A 7,637-nucleotide genomic window follows, 5' to 3' on the forward strand; every position below is an offset into this window, starting at 1 on the left:
CCATATTGCTCGGCAAGCCTGTTGCATATTTCAGCTCTGATTCTATGAGTACAGCTAATCAAGGTTGTGTATCATTTCAAGAGTTGTATAGTACTAAATTTTTTAATACAATAAAATACTCTGGCTTACCTCCACATAGACTTGCAATGAAAGTTGGAGTTCCCATAATGCTGGTGAGAAACATAGATCAAGCTACAAAACTTTGTAATGGTAAACACTTTATTAAAGCAATAGCTCTTAATGGTACGAGCATAGGTCATAAAGTTTTGATCCATCGAACAGATATGAATCCATCATAATCTAGACTATTATTCATAATGACAAGAAGGCAGTTTCCTATCATACTATCATTTGCTATGACGATCAACAAAAGTCAGGGACAATCAATGACTAATGTTGGCTTATACCTACGTAGACTTGTCTTCACACATGGTCAATTATATGTTGCTCTGTCAAGGGTTAAGTCTATGGATGGCATCAAGATTTTAATTATTGATTCACACAAAAACCCAATAAACAAGATGACTAATGTGGTCTACAAAGGAATACTTCAAAACATCATGTGAAGCTTATTGGTGATTAAATGTTTCTTTACATCTTCAAATTTATGTGATCGATTTTTTTGCTTATTAATTAAGATCCCCTTAACACCTAGAGTGTTGGACGTGCATAACACTACCAGAAGGCACATAAATGATTACTTTAAGAAGATAACATTACTCACCATGGAATAAATTTTTCACAATTAAAATGATAGTGCTTTCTCAAAAAACAAAAGTACTTTAGCCCATAGCTATCTTTAACAGATACATGGCACTCTTAGAATCTAATTGATTAGTTATGTTTTCTCTTATGTGTGCTGATATTTTCAAATACATTATCTTGCTCTTCGAACACGACAATGATATGGATGCATAGCTCTACTTATTGGTGCTTTGTGATGTAATTTTTAAAAATATTTTTTCTTATGATTCACAAGCAAGAAAATAGCACAGCTGATTAGGTTGATAATGCCTTGATAAAGGGTCCGTGACCTTTTAATTAGCTACTAAAACCCATGCTGTTATTTTCAAAAGTTATCAAAGTTTTATCTTTAATGTATTACTTTATAAGGTAAAAAAAATTTTTTTTATTCTTTTTTGTTAATTTTGTTAGTACTTTCATGTTACTTTTGTATATCCCTTTTTATGTTTTAAAAAATTATTTTCATTAATTTTATGACATAACATCTATGCTCAAAATTTGTGGGCATTGTAAAATTATGACAAAATTATTCATAATTGCACAGGAGAGTTTTCTAGTTTTAAACCTAAATTAGTCGCCTGTCGTCGAACGCTTCATATTCCTTTTAACACACACACGCATGCATGCATGTGCTTGCGCACGCACACACACACACACACTCTCTCCCTCTATATATATATATATATATATTTAATTTTGATAGACTATTTGAAGTCCTCTTTCATGCATTCATCGAAAGGGGCAATTACACACACAGACAGAGCATATGTAATTTACAAATAGATTTTTTAAAAAAAATTGAACAATCTTGCATTAGTATACGAACAAATACAATAACATTTATTTATAAATATCTAATTATTAATTATAAGAATTTAATAATATGTAATTTGAATTGTCTAGCATATCTTTAAGCCATAAGGTAGCCTTTTAGCGGCCTGTAATCTAAAGGAAATGAGGTGATCGCTCCGCTAATGTATAGAATCAACATAGTAATAAATTCTAGAACATTTTGAGATCATATTCAAGGAGGTTGTGTATTTACACTACTACAAAAAGGTCTATTTTCGTCTGAAATTGAAAATAGATGAAAATAGGGCCCCATACCAGTCTGTTAGGCCAAAACAGACACGTATGGGCCTCCATACTCATCTGGCCTTGTGAACTAGGCAAATATAGGCCCCCATATTCGTCTGGTATATCGGCTAGACGAATATGGGCTTTCTATATTCGTCTAGTAGGTGGACCAGACAAATAGTGTCCACTATAACCAGACGAATATGGTCCCCCACAAGACCAAACAAGTATGGGCCCTATTTTGGGGTCCACCCACTACCCAACCTCTTTTTTCGCTTATTTCCACCTCCTACTCCCCCTAAAAAACACTATACTCCCTCTTTTAGTTCACTACCTCTATTTTCACCCTCTTCTTCAATTTTATTCTTTTAGTTTCAGCTCCAAACTCCATTTCCCCAACCTTCAATTCCCACCCATTTCTCTAAAACCCCCTAACTTCTCCCCCACCCCCACAACTCCCACCTCTCAACCCCCCCATTTTGATCTCCCCCACACCCACACACATTCCCCCCACCGTAACTCCCACACATCGGTGCCCCTACACCACCCTAGCCCCCCCGTGGCTCCTCTGTAACCCCCACAATCATGGCCCCTGTGGTTCCCCCCTCCCGTAAACCCCCACTCCTATGGTTTCCCCCTAACCCCACCCCCAACCTCCGTCCCTAACACCCTTCCCCCAACGTGTCCTACCAACCCTGACGCCTATGTCCCCCCTCCCCCAACATTCCCCCCAACCTTCAATTGCTCCCCTTAACACAGCAGCTCCCCTTTTGCCAATTGAAGGTCAACTCCTCTCCCTCATTTCACATTTTCTTTATCTCTTTCTTCTTTTTTTTTACTCACATTTTGTTTCCTTGTGTGTTTCCCGCTCATGTGGGTAGTTTGCAGCTCTCCCTCATTTTTCATTCTTCACTTCATAGGTAAATTAGATATCTTTTTAAGGATTAATTGATCGTATATATTGTTTATGTTGCTGTTTGATGAACCTGTTGGAATTAGGAGGCTTGTGATTGTATTGTAATTTAGATTTTTGATGAAATGCATATGTATAACCAATGGAATGGAATTGAGTTTTTGATTTTATATTATTTAGTTTTTTTGTTTTCATTATATCCATGAATTATGAAGAAGGAGTGGTTTTAAATATTTTGTTGTAGTAGCTATGGTGTTTGATGAAATGGTTGTCTGTGTGAATTATATGAATTTGTGCTAGAAACAATTAATAATGATTAGATTAAATAAATTGGTGAGTTTAAATAGAAAAATACATCTTTTATTTATTGCAAAAAAAATGCTTGGATGATAAATTTTATTTGTGAAAATGAATAAAATTTGCTTATGGTAGCATACAAAATTTCATAAGTGCCAAATTGTTCGTCTTTAGATAAATCATCATGCAAACATTATCAATATTATTAATACATAAAATAAATGTTTATGTTAAAATACTGACTATGTAATTAATAAAATTTATCTCTTGTAAAAGGTTTTAATTTATGTTCCTTATTTGTAAATTTTTTAAATTGCTTAATTTGCAAGATTAAATTGTTGAAATTAGTTGAGTTGCTTTAATTTTCTTGGAATTGAGCTGAATGGAATTAATGTATTGTTGATTTTTGGTCTTGAATTAAATTAAAATTTTTAGGATTACTTATATATTAACAAAATGGATCGTAGTTGGATGAGTGCTTTGAGAACATCGAAGGAGTATGAGAATGGGGTAGAAGAATTCATTGAATTTACTAAAATTTATTAAGCGTAAGTATATGATGTTGTCTATGATGATTTCGGGACCAAAACAGCCCAGGAACAATATCAACGTCTACTTAGCACCTTTGATTAAAGACTTGAAGAAATTGTGGAAGGAAGGTGTGGATGTGTTTGATGCACATAAGCAAGTTTCTTTTAAGCTGCATGCAATTATCTTCACGACGATAAATGACTTTCCTGCCTATAGAAACTTGTCAGGATGTAGTATAAAGGGACATAAAGTGTGTCCTATATGTGAAGCGGACACATAATACCACCAACTTAAGCATGCAAGGAAAACAGTTTATCTTGGTCATAGGAGGTTTATTGATCGGTTCCACTCACACTATAGATTAAAAAAGGTTTTTAAGGTTCACTAGAACATGGATTAGCTCCGAAGCCATTAACTAGAGAGGAAATTTATTGTAAGGTGGAAAGAATTGATGTCATGTTTGGTAAGAATAAGAGGATTGTAGGTAAGAAGAACATTTGGAAAAAGAGGTCCATATTCTTTGATCTTTCATATTGGTATAATCTTGATGTTAGACATAGTTTTGATATGATGCATGTGGAGAAAAACGTTTGTGATAGCCTTATTGGTACTCTTTTGCACATATCAGGAAAAACTAAGGATGGAATCAATGCGAGACAAGACTTGGCTGAAATGGGAATAAGAGAATGGTTACATCTGCAACTAAAAGAGGGTGGTAAGAGGGCTTATTTGGAGCCAACAGCACACACATTATTGAAAGCAGAGAAAACTAGCTTGTACTGATGTTTGCATAACATTAAGGTGCCACAAGGTTATTCTTTAAATGTGAAAAAGCTTGTCTCGATGGATGATTTGAAGTTAGTTGGAATGAAATCTCATGATTACCATGTATTGATGTAGCAACTATTACCACTAGCTATTCGAGGTATTATGAAAGATGATGTGAGAAACACGATAACTAGACTGTGTATTTTTTTCAATGCTATCTGCAGTAAAGTCATTAACACAGAGAAGTTAGATGAATTGAAAAATGAGGGGTATGTTATTCTGTGTTAGCTAGAAATGTATTTTCCTCTAGTATTTTTTGATATCATGGTACATTTGATAGTGTATTTAGTAAGAGAGGTGAGGCTCTATGGCCCTGTATATCCATTTCAGAGATATATATGAAAGTCTTAAAAGATTATTCTAAGAATTCTTATCGACCTAAGGTATCAATTGTTGAAGGATATGCAGCTAAAGAGGCCATGGACTTTTGCAAAGGACACCTATCTGGGGTGGAAGCACAAGCTCGACATGACGATGGGATAGGTAAGGGAACTTGAGGGCTCAAAGTGAAAAGCATTGGCCATGAGGAACTATTCCAAGTGCACTTATACATTTCAAATAATATGAAAGAAATTCAACCGTACTTAGATAACCATAAGTAGATCTCAAAGGAAAAATATCCAAAGAAAAGCAATAGACAAAGAGCTAATGAGCATAACAAGACATTTATTGTATGGTTTAAGGAGCAGGTTTGGGGGGAGACAAATGTTTTTAACACAATAAAATGGTTAGCTTGGGGGCTTTGATTTGACGTCATCATTTGGAGTGGATATGATATAAATGGGTATTCCTTCTACATAAAAGCTCAAGACGAGAAAAGTACTGTGCAAAACAGTAGGGTAATTGTAATATCCCAAATTTTATAGATTTAAGCAAAGTGGAGAAAATTTTAGAGAAATTGTTGAGATTAAGACTCTTAAAATATGTTCTAAATAATTATAAAGTTAATTTCAGCAATTTAGGAGCTATTTTCCTGGAAAATTCAAGGAAAAATAGTTAAAGGATAATTTTTGAGCTGAGATTTTTAAGATAATTATTTTTTGGGACTAAAGAACCTAATAGAAAGAAAAAAAATTGATATAAATATCCAGGTTTGATTTATGGAATTATTTGATTATCCCAAAAAAATAAAGAAGGATTAAATTAAAAGAAAATGAAGACCAAAGGGCATGATGGTTATTTCACATCCCTTGTTCTTTTTAATCTGCCAAAAACACCTTCTCCCTTCTCATTCTCCTCTGCTGCCGACTTGAATAAAAAGGAGAAGGAACAAAGAGAGCTTGAAAGGGCGAAAGGAAGACGATGCATCACAAGCTACCGGAGAAAGAATCAGATGTGTTTTTCTTGCATGTAAGCGTGCTTTCTGATTAAGGTGAGTCCTTTAGGCCTTCCTCTATCCTTGTTTTCTTTGATTAGGACTATATGGGAATGAAAGAAGCAAATGAAAATCCAGCCCTAGGGAGAGAAATTCAAGAATCGCATGAAAGCTTTGATCGAAGCATAATATGGGAGTTGTGTGAGAGTGTTCTTGCACTTGTATGCTGCTGTTTGTGTTTTTTCTTTTCCTTTGGTACTTGATTGTCGAAATAGGGGATAGGTGATTTAGGGGGTTAACTTCGGACTCTTCTTTTCTTTGTGTATAAGGTTGAATATTGATGGTATTGAAGAGAGATTTTGTGACCCACATATATATGAAAGTACGTTTGGGTTTGTTCTATTTTAATGCCAGTTTTAAAGATGTTTTTAGCCCAATATCTCCATTCTTTTAACCTGATAGCATGAGTTCCATATTTGAAAGGTGAATGAAAAGTAAATACATAAGCTCTGTGTGTGTGTGTGTGTAACAAGTTACTGAAGCATTGGGAGAAAGAAGTTGACTTGGAATTGAGCTGTCTATATTCTCTTTTAGTTTTGGCTCCATGTTTGGAATTACAGTGAACAGATTTTCTTGGGGTTAAAATGGAAAAGTGAAGGCCGTGAGATTTAATGGAAAGTGATTATTCTTTAAATCTAGAATTTTAATAAGAGGAGGAATTGTTGAATTTGGGAACCAAAATTTGATTTGAAGTTTATTGTTTTATGTTCTCAAATGCTGAATATTATTCTAGTTAGTGGACCAACCTTATTGTGAACAATGATTAAATTTTATTACAGTAAAATGAGAATTTTAGAGGGGCAAAAGATATCCATATATTGCGAAGTGGAGGAATGATGTCAATATTGGGATGTGGCAGCTGAAATTAAATCACTAGGTGATGATTTAATTATGTATAAATGGGGAAGTATTTTCGGTCAAGTAGGTTCAAGGGAAAATGTAATCTTAAACTAGGGGACGAATAGGATGATGTTGATAAAGCTGGAATTTTATAAAAGTATGAAAAAAATATTGTTGCTGTTACAAATTTTAAGGACCTTGAATATTCAAGGTTGCTGAATTATTTTTGAAGACTAGGAATAAATGATCTAGATATATATATTAATCTGTCCTTGCCTATATAATTTATAAGATTTGATATTTGTTTGAATCCATTAAGAAGGGAGCCAAGGAAGAAGCAAGGGGAAGTTAGTACGGAAGAAAAAGCAAAAGGTAGTAACTCTTTTCCTTTAATGTGATTGTGCATTGATTGCCACATGCTTGGATGTGCTTTTATGCTGATTATGAATGAGAACATGTAAGTTGCCTTTGCATGATAATATTTGTGATGACAATATGCGCTGGTTTCCATTTATTGTGGAATGTGGGCACGATAGATAGCGATTAGCTATATGGGTGTATGATATATGTGCATCATTTATTATATTTAGATGCAAGGTGTTGTTTTCTTTGGCCTGTGTAGCCTGTTGTTTGTGATCTTGTATGATTACATAAAGGAAATTTGTTGCCACTGAGATTCTCTAGAATCTCACCCCTTCTTCCATGTAACACAGCAAGGGCAAGTACTCCTAAGGGCAAGGGAGTTGTGATTGGGGGAGCTTGAAGGTGCAAGAAGCTGAAGATTTTTTTTATATATATTTTGCTTAAAATGCATCTTATTTTGGAGTGAAGATAAATTGTATATTTATTTTGATATGTAAATATTCCTCCATAAGGAGATGACTAAGGGCGGATAAACCATAATAACTGCTATTAAAGGATATGATCAATATTTTGATATATAGTTATCATTTTGCCAAAAATTATGTGTATCTCTATATATAACCTGTTGTATGAGCCTATGGCTAGAGTATTGAATGTTAAACCCTACTG

General features: G+C 34.2%; 1 long non-coding RNA gene across 1 annotated transcript; it reads left to right on the forward strand.

Moving 5' to 3' along the window:
- The first annotated feature begins 6,803 nt into the window (after positions 1-6,803).
- On the forward strand, positions 6,804-7,381 carry LOC114744635 (uncharacterized). Its single transcript, XR_003740122.1, has 2 exons — positions 6,804-6,977; positions 7,319-7,381. It is a non-coding gene; the product is annotated as an uncharacterized LOC114744635 (long non-coding RNA).
- Positions 7,382-7,637: the final 256 nt, after the last annotated feature.

The sequence above is a fragment of the Neltuma alba genome, unplaced genomic scaffold (genome assembly GCF_004799145.2).
Source record: "Neltuma alba isolate B1F8T4 unplaced genomic scaffold, ASM479914v2 tig00004416_pilon, whole genome shotgun sequence".
Classification (NCBI taxonomy): Eukaryota; Viridiplantae; Streptophyta; class Magnoliopsida; order Fabales; family Fabaceae; genus Neltuma; species Neltuma alba.